Source organism: Moschus berezovskii, chromosome 5, assembly GCF_049115385.1.
Source record: "Moschus berezovskii isolate FMDL1 chromosome 5, NW_MosBer_1.0, whole genome shotgun sequence".
Taxonomy (NCBI): Eukaryota; Metazoa; Chordata; class Mammalia; order Artiodactyla; family Moschidae; genus Moschus; species Moschus berezovskii.
Window position 1 is genome coordinate 21,782,231 of NC_142464.1, and position 9,032 is coordinate 21,791,262.

A 9,032-nucleotide genomic window follows, 5' to 3' on the forward strand; every position below is an offset into this window, starting at 1 on the left:
AGCTCATTCAACAGTACTTCTGACCACAACCCCTCCTGTCATCTCCAGTACTTTATTACCTACCTCATTCTTACTTACAATACTTCCATTTTTCTTCTTGGTATTTACATTCTTTCCCAACTAAACAACAAATACCAACACATATACCCAGGGAACTGGACTCATTCAGTCTGGATTTGGTTATGAAAGTAGAGCAACTTTAAAATTCCAGAAATAAAGGGTTTATTATAAGAATAAGGATTTATCCGAAGGATAGAAGAACTGAGGGAGCAAAAGTCAGGGAATTCACCACCAAAGTTCAGAAAAAGTGAAACAGACGCTGATGACCATAGTCTGAAGCGCTGAAGCAACAAGTTACCTATCTAAAGTTCATGTGAAACTTGGAATTTTCAAGTTTCTCTGAAAAGTTTTCAACTAATTTACTCCAAAGCAATGAAGCAGATGGTTAGCCTCCAATTAAAATAAATAAATAAATAAATTTTTTAAAAAAGATTGTAGATCTCATTCAAGTATAGTATTAGCAAAATCTATGCTCGTATAACCAGAATCATATCATAATCAGTGTTATCAGTGTTTACAACGATCTAGAAAAATTGTGATTGTGAGAACTCTGGAAACCTGGGTCATTTAAGTACCTCTCTCTACCTCTCTCGGCTCTCAGCTCATTGACCCTCATGGCCAGGACTGAGTTTCACTAAAACCCTTCAAAAATGAAAGGAAAAAACCCCACAAAGCTATATTTCTCTTACCTAATTCAGAAAAATATGAGGAGAATGCTACCTTTCTGAGTACTATTTTATCAGGTCATCAGAAAATTCTGAAAAAAATTTCTAATTTCTCATCACATATCTTTAGCAATTAGAAGGAAACTTTAGGTTTGTTATTTCTTTATTTGAAGACAAATGGTTAAATTGCAGGAACATAAGGTATTCATTCCAAGTCTTTTTAAGAACCCAGGAGATCAGATTTTCTGGCAAGTGTCTAACCATCCTGCTTATGCTGAAATATTTTTTCAAGTATGCCAACTATTCATTGAGCAGTTGCTTCATTTGTTGTTTTGTTGTTCACTCCCTAAGTCATGTCCAACTCTTGCAACCCTATGGACCGCAGCACACCATGCTCCTCTGTCCTTCACTATCTTCCAGAATTTGCTCAAATTCAAGTCCATGTGATGCTTAACCATCTTATCCTCTGATACCCGCTTCTCTTCCTGCCTTCAATCTTTCCCAGCATCCAGGTCTTTTCCAATGATTCAGCTCTTCAGAGCAGGTGGCCAAAGTATTAGAATTTCATCTTCAGCATCAGTCCTTCCAATGAATATTCAGGACGGATTTCTCTTCGGATTGACTGGTTTGATCTCCTTGCAGTTCAAGGGACTATCAAGAGTCTTCTCCAACACTACAGTTCAAAAGCATCAATTCTTCAGTGCTCAGCTTTCTTTATAGTCCAACTCTCATATCCTTACCTGACTACTGGAAAACCATAGCTTTGAATATATGTACATTTTTTGGCAAAATGATGTCTTCGCTTTTTAATATGTTGTCTAGGTTGGTCATAGCTTTCCTTCCAAGGAGCAAGTGTCTTTTAATTTCATGGCTTCAGTCACAGTCTGCAGTGATTTTGGAGCCCAGGAAAATAAAATCTGTCACTGCTTCCACTTTTCCCCCTTCTATTTGCCATGAAGTGATAGGACTGGATGCCGTAATCTTCGTTTTTTTTAATATTGAGTTTCAAGCCAGCTTTTTCACTCTCCTCTTTCACTCTCATTTAGAGGCTCTTTTAGTTCCTTGTTGCTTTCTGTTTTTAGAGTGGTATCATCTGCATATCTGAGGTTGTTGATCTTTCTCTTGGCAATCTTGATTCCAGCTTGTGAGTCATCCAGTCTGGCATTTCGCATGATGTATCTGCATTGAAGTTAAATAAGCAGGGTGACAATATACAGCCTTGTCATACTCTTTTCCCAATCTTGAATCATTCAGTTGCTCAATGTCCAGTTCTAACTGTTGCTTCTTGACCCACATACAGGTTTCTCTTGCTTCATATTCACTTCTAAATAATTTCCCAGAAATTTTCAATTTGTCAATTTTCAATTTTCTCTCACGTATGTACAAAACAAATATCCAGAGAGCTACTCAGAACTCTCAAAAATCCATAGGTGGGATATCATGTCTGTCATGCTGGCTGTGGACATCTCAAGACCCAATTGTATTGACAGACATAGGAGCTGGGGAGAATGCAGTTCATAACGTACAATAGGTCTATAACATCAGTTCAAGGACTGCAGCCTAAAATATATTACAAGTTAGCAGAAACTCAAATGTTTAAGAAAGGGAACAGTCATCCAAACTGCATGCATCTAGAAACATAACTGGACCAAAATTTCCTAGTTCTTAGGATTCCTTTTCAGATGCAAAGTATGTATTGCAGAAGCTGGAAAAATCTGAAATAATGTGTTTTTCAGAATCATAAACCTTGCTTGTTCATGTATTCACCAAAATATCTGGGGAAAAATAACTTTTGTAGCATCTCAAATTCCTCATTTGACTTTTAAAAATAACTATCTTAATTATCTCCAAAGGCTATTATGGAAATCATTTACACCTTTGTGTAAATGAAATACACTCACACAGATTAAAATAAAGGTAAAATAACTGTTCCTTCCTAAAGACTATCTTGATTAGACCCTGAGAAAGTTAGGTTCATTCTGTATCGTAGCATCATGTAGTAATTAAGATTGTAGTATAATAATGTGCCCTTTCTCTTTTTATTAATATATGTTCTCTTGTTCTTCAAAACTCAAGCTTAAATTTTCTACAAGAAGTTTAAGAGGGTGTACAGTTCAGTTCAGTTGCTCAGTCGTGTCTGACTCTTTGTGACCCCATGGACTACAGCACACCAGGCCTCCCTATCCATCATCAACTCCCAGAGTTTAATCAAATTTATGTGCATTGAGTCGGTGATGCCATCCAACCATCTCATCCTCTGTCATCCCCTTCTCCTCCCACCTTCAATCTTTCCCAGAATCAGGGTCTTTTCAGATGAGTCAGTTCTTTGCATCAGGTGCCCAAAGTATTGGAGTTTCAGTTTCAGCATCAGTCCTTCCAATGAACACCCAGGACTGATCAACTTTAGGATGGACTGGTTGGATCTCCTTGCAGTCCAAGCAACTCTCAAGAGTCTTCTCCAACACCACAGTTCAATAGCATCAATTCTTTGGCACTCAACTTTATAGTCCAATGCTCACATCCATCCATGACTACTGGAAAAACCATAGCTTTGACTCGATGGACCTTTGTTGGCAAAGTAATGTCTCTGCTTTTTAATATGCTGTCTAGGTTGGTCATAACTTTCCTTCCAAGGAGTAAATGTCTTTTAATTTCATGGCTGCAGTCACCATCTGCAGTGATTTTGAAGCCCAAGAAAATGAAGTCTGTCACTGTTTCCATTGTTTCCCCATCTATTTCCTATGAAGTGATGGGACCAGATGCCATGATCTTAGTTTTCTGAATGTTGAATTTTAAGCCAACTTTTTTACTCTCCTCTTTCATTTTCATCAAGAGAATCTTTAGTTCTTCACTTTCTGCCATAAGTGTGGTGTCAGAAATATTCAAAGATGAAATGTCATTATATCTGCAACTTATTTTGAAATGTGGCAAAATGTTAAAAGTGGGAATCTATCTGTGTTCTTTTCCCCATGGGCACCCAGTGTGCAATGACTGCAAAGAGCAGCCTTTTTGGTAGTGTACACAGCCTGTTGCCTGTACGGTTTGCCCTAAGGGACCTTGGAGACAACTCTTTCCAGTGGACAGTCATGACTGGCATGCTGTTCCCAGTCTAAGCTCCAGACAAGTATGTGTGGTACCTTTGGAAAGCCCCAGGGCATAGTGGTCAAGGTCCACATTGGCAAAGTTCTAATGTCTATCTTCACCAAGCTGCAGAACAAGGAGCCTGTGGTGGAGGCCAGACCTTCCACAGGGACAGGTCAATTTCCCTGACTGCCAGAAGGTCCATATCTCCAAGAAGTAGGGATTACTAAATTAAATGCAAATGAATTTGAAAACATGGTGGCAGAAAAGCAGCTCATCCTGGATGGCTGTGGGGTCAAATATATTCTTAATTGTGACCCTTTGGACAAATGGCAGGCCCTGCATTCATGAGAACCTTGACTCTGTCCTCTCCTTACTCATGTCCACCAATAAATCCTACTGTAGTGCTTAAAATTCTCCAAGCCAGGCTTCAGCATTACATGAACCGTGAACTTCCAGATGTTCAAGCTGGTTTTAGAAAAGACAGAGGAACCAGAGATCACATTTCCAACATCCGATGGATCATCGAAAAAGCAAGAGAGTTCCAGAAAAACGTCTATTTCTGCTTTATTGACTATGCCAAAGCCTTTGCCTGTGTGGATCACAATGAACTGCGGAAAATTCTGAAAAAGGTGGGGATACCAGACCACCTGACCTACCTCTTGACAAACCTGTATGCAGGTGAGGAAGCAACAGTCAGAACTGCACATGGAACAACAGACTGGTTCCAAATAGGAAAAGGAGTACGTCAAGGCTGTATACTGTCATCCTGCTTATTTAACTTATATTCAGAGTACATCATGAGAAATGCTTGGTGGGAGGAATCACAAGCTGGAATCAAGATTGCTGGGAGAAATATCAATAACCTCAGATATGCAGATGACACCACCCTTATGGCAGAAAGTGAAGAAGAACTAAAGAGCCTCTTGATGAAAGTGAAAGAGGAGAGTGAAAAAGTTGTCTTAAAGCTCAACATTCAGAAAACTAAGATCATGGCATCTGGTCCCATCACTTCATGGGAAACAGATGGGGAAACAGTGGAAACAATGGCTGACTTTATTTTTCTGGGTTCCAAAATCACTGCAGATGCTGATTGCAGCCATGAAATTAAAAGACGCTTACTCCTTGAAAGGAAAGTTGTGACCAACCTAGACAGCATATTAAAGAGCAGAGACATGACTTTGCCAACCAAGGTCCATCGAGTCAAGGCTATAGTTTTTCCAGTAGTCGTGTATGGATGTGAGAGTTGGACTATAAAGAAAGCTGAGTGCTGAAGAATTGATGCTATTGAACTGTGCTGGAAAAGACTCTTGAAAGTCCCTTGGACTGCAAGGAGATCCAACCAGTCCATCCTAAAGGAGATCAGTCCTGGGTGTTCATTGGAAGGACTGATGTTGAAGCTGAAACTCCAATACTTTGGCCACCTGATGCGAAGAACTGACTCATCTGAAAAGACCCTGATGCTGGGAAAGATTGAGGGCAGGAGGAGAAGGGGACGACAGAGGATGAGATGGTTGAATGGCATCACTGACTCAATGGATTTGGGTTTGGGTAGACTCCAGGAGTTGGTAATGGACAACGAGGCGTGGCGTGCTGTGATTCATGGGGTCACAAGGAGTCAGACACAACTGAGCCACTGAACTGAACTGAAGAGAAAAATGTTCATTAAACTGTTTAACTTGTCTCCAAGTTAAAACATTTTCAGAATGAAAAGTTGGTGAAGGAAGCAGAATATACTCCTCACTTCAGTCCTTCACACAAGCTGTTCTTTCTCCTAAAACAGCTTTTCCCTTCACCTCTGTGTCTAGAATTTATTACAGTGGTGAAGTTTAGATTTATAGATCCTGATTCTGCCACATTCAAGGGGTATGGGGCCTCTGAAATGTTATTTCACCCTTTGGAGCCTTAGTTTTCTTACTTGTGAAGCAAAGATTTTAATAGTATTGGATCTAAAGACATACAATTGATAGAAACTAATTAATGAGTTTATTTACTTTAAAATTATGCAAAGTAGCTTCAGTAACTTTTTAAGCTTCAGCTTTCTTACCTATAGATGAGGAGCAATGACACCTTATAGAATTGTTGTGAAGATGATAGATGTGATCACTGTGAAAATATTTTGTAAAACACAATGTTCTGTTATGATTATTATTATTAATTTTTGAATTTTAAGTGCCAAATATATCATACTAGCCACATAGTTTCGGTTTAGAAATAATTATGGATAGGTTTTTTTTTTTTTATAAGCTTTTAGCAAAAAGCTTTTTCTACAATAGCCTGCTAGATTAGACTCTGTTCCCCTCTGCAGATAATATACCATGTTATGGTGTGAATTTGTTGTCCATGTACTGATGTCCCTAGATGTTAACAGCACCTGTTGGGAGGAAATCCAGTATTGGTCAGTTTGGGGACCCTACTCCTCCTTTAAAACTGTACAAGACCCCTAATATTTATATAATTTTGTAAAAGTGAGGAAGATCTGATGTTCATTCCATATGTCACTGCTGAGATGCTTATTGTCCAAGTCTACATGGTCCAGATGGAGATCAGTGAGTCAGTGAGCAGTGTCTATACCTACTGAGGCAAGTTTCACCACTGGGACCTTTGCTATCCAATCAGGGGAACAGTGTGAGTGCCCAGTCCACAGGCATCCACACAGTCAATCCATCAAGCCAGTACACTAATCACCACAGAACCCATCCACCCTTCAGTTCTTCTAGTTGTGATAAATCCAACCCTCTTTCCAAGGTAAACCCACATCCTTGTCTTATCTGGCAGAGCAGATGTTTCCTTTCACTCCCCACTCAGTACACTCGGTTAGTATCAGTGGACATGACACACTCAGAGCACAAAGAGCTGGCTGAACATCCACAAAAGCAAAAGGAGAAGTAATCTTTGATTCTTTGCCCCTTCCTCTACACCAACAAAAAGACACTAAGTAGTTAATCAATTATTCATCCATGACAATACAGAAAATTTCACTGACTCTTGCTAGGTCATCAGGATAAACTCTTCTTCAATTTTTTGATAATTCCACGATACGACTGGAGTCTGCAGATGTAGTTTCAGATATTCATGGCTCTCAGGTTTCAGTTCAGTTCAGTTCAGTTCATTTCAGTCGCTCAGTCGTGACCGACTCTTTGCAACCCCGTGAATCACAGCACGCCAGGCCTCCCTGTCCATCACCAACTCCTGGAGTTCACTCAAACTCATGTCCATCGAGTTGGTGATGTCATCCAGCCATCTCATTCTCTGTCGTCCCCTTCTCCTCCCGCCCATAATCCTTCCCAGCATCAGACTCTTTTCCAGTGAGTCAACTCTTCTCATGAAGTGGCCAAAGTATTGGAGTTTCAGCTTTAGCATCAGTCCTTCCAGTGAACACCCAGGACTGATCTCCTTTAGAATGGACTGGTTGGATCTCCTTGCAGTCCAAGGGAATCTCAAGAGTCTTCTCCAGCACCACAGTTCAAAAGCATCAATTCTTCGGCGATCAGCTTTCTTCACACTCCAACTCTCACATCCGTACATGACCACAGGAAAAACCATAGCCTTGACTAGATGGACCTTGGTTGGCAAAGCAATTTAAGGCAAACAAGTGATGATCTAAACAAGCAGATGATATCAGGACCCTGATGGAATTTCTCCTCTCTCCAGAATTTCTATTTCAAACGTTCAGCTTCGTGTCTTTCTTTCTAGTCATCTTATTGAAAGGTTTTCAAATACCTGTGATTATTTAAACACTGAATATATTGTCTTAATAGGAGAAAATTGTATAGAGCCTGCTATACCAGGTAATTAAATGTGATTCTTTCTTTGGTTGTCAGGTATTCTTTTCTTAAATCATCACCTTCATGATCTCTGCTACCACTACAGTTAATTAAATTCTGTTATCTAAAGATTTGGGAATGATAAAATCAAAACTAAAGGAGAATCTCTGGTTTGCTGGGTTTGGACTATAAATACTTAAGATATCAGATTCAGGGGGAAAGGTAGTCATTTTAATAGGCATGAACATTTAAAAGCTAAAAGAGGATAGAATCCATTTAGTTCAACTCATATATTACAAATAAGAAGAAAGGACCAAAGAGATTTTTTTCTGATCACATATTAAGGAAGTTATTAAATTATTTGTTTCAATACAGAAACATTTCCATGAATCTGTCTAGAATGAATGGTTGGTTCACTATCATCTTTTAGACTGGGCAATTGGTATTTGCTACTTCTTTTGGGTCACTTTTAACTTTGAAAAAAGAAGAATGTACCTAATCTTTTGAGGAGCTATTAAATTGCATTTCTGTGTTTTTTATTTGATTTCTCTTTTATTTTTTTAAAAACTTTATTATTATTATTATCTTGGCTGTACTGAGCCTTCATTGCTGTGCCTGGGCTTTCTCTGGTTGCAATGAACTGAGACTACCCTCTAGTTACAGTGCATGGGCTTCTCCTTGCAGTGGCTTCTCTTGCTGTGGAGTATGGGCTCTGGGGCACTCAGGCTTCAGTAGTTGTGGCAGATGGGCTTAGTTGCCTCACAGCATGTGATTATCCCAGACCAGGGATCAAACCTGTGTCCCCTACACTAGCAGGCAGATTCCCAACCACCGGAAAAGCAGGGAAGCCCTAATGGCTCTCTTTTAGTTATGCCTTACCTTTCTTTGTTTACCCACAAGTAAGCCAGAGTGATTGGTCCTCTTAGGCAGACTACGCTTCCATCCCATGATCACTGAGATAAAGTCACAGTGATTTATCAGAGCCCTTCAAAACACAAACCTAATCCAAATTATTGTCAATTACTACAGATTTTCTAAATATTTATTTACAATCATCTCCTCTCCAGCTCCCAGTGTTTCTTACAATCCAGTCATTAGATTATTTTTTCCTGTTTTCATCCCAGTGTAGCATCTCTATCAGTTATTAATCTGTTGTCCCTCAACTTCAAACTTGCCCCTTTATCTTTGGGTTATTGAGACTGGGTTTCTGCAAATACTTCTATGGTTTCCTTTTAGAGGAAAGTTTCACCAGTATGAGAAACTAGAGGGCAACCAGAAGGCAGGAGGAGGGAGAAACAATTCACCATTTCCCTTTTGCTTTCTACTGCTCTGTGGGTCACCCTAGTATGGCTCTTTACCCAAGGAGCACAGTTCGTTCCAGAAGCAGGTAGTTACAGTTTCCAGGTTTTTCCCACCTCTTGGATCCAACCTCATATCAGGCCCCTTAGAGAGGGAACCA

At 39.7% G+C, this 9,032-nt stretch overlaps 1 non-coding gene across 1 annotated transcript; it reads left to right on the forward strand.

Annotated features, from left to right (window-relative positions):
* The first annotated feature begins 3,657 nt into the window (after positions 1–3,657).
* Positions 3,658–3,794, forward strand: LOC129562224 (small nucleolar RNA SNORA70). The gene has a single exon (XR_008687144.1). It is a non-coding gene; the product is annotated as a small nucleolar RNA SNORA70 (small nucleolar RNA).
* The last annotated feature ends 5,238 nt before the right edge of the window (positions 3,795–9,032 follow it).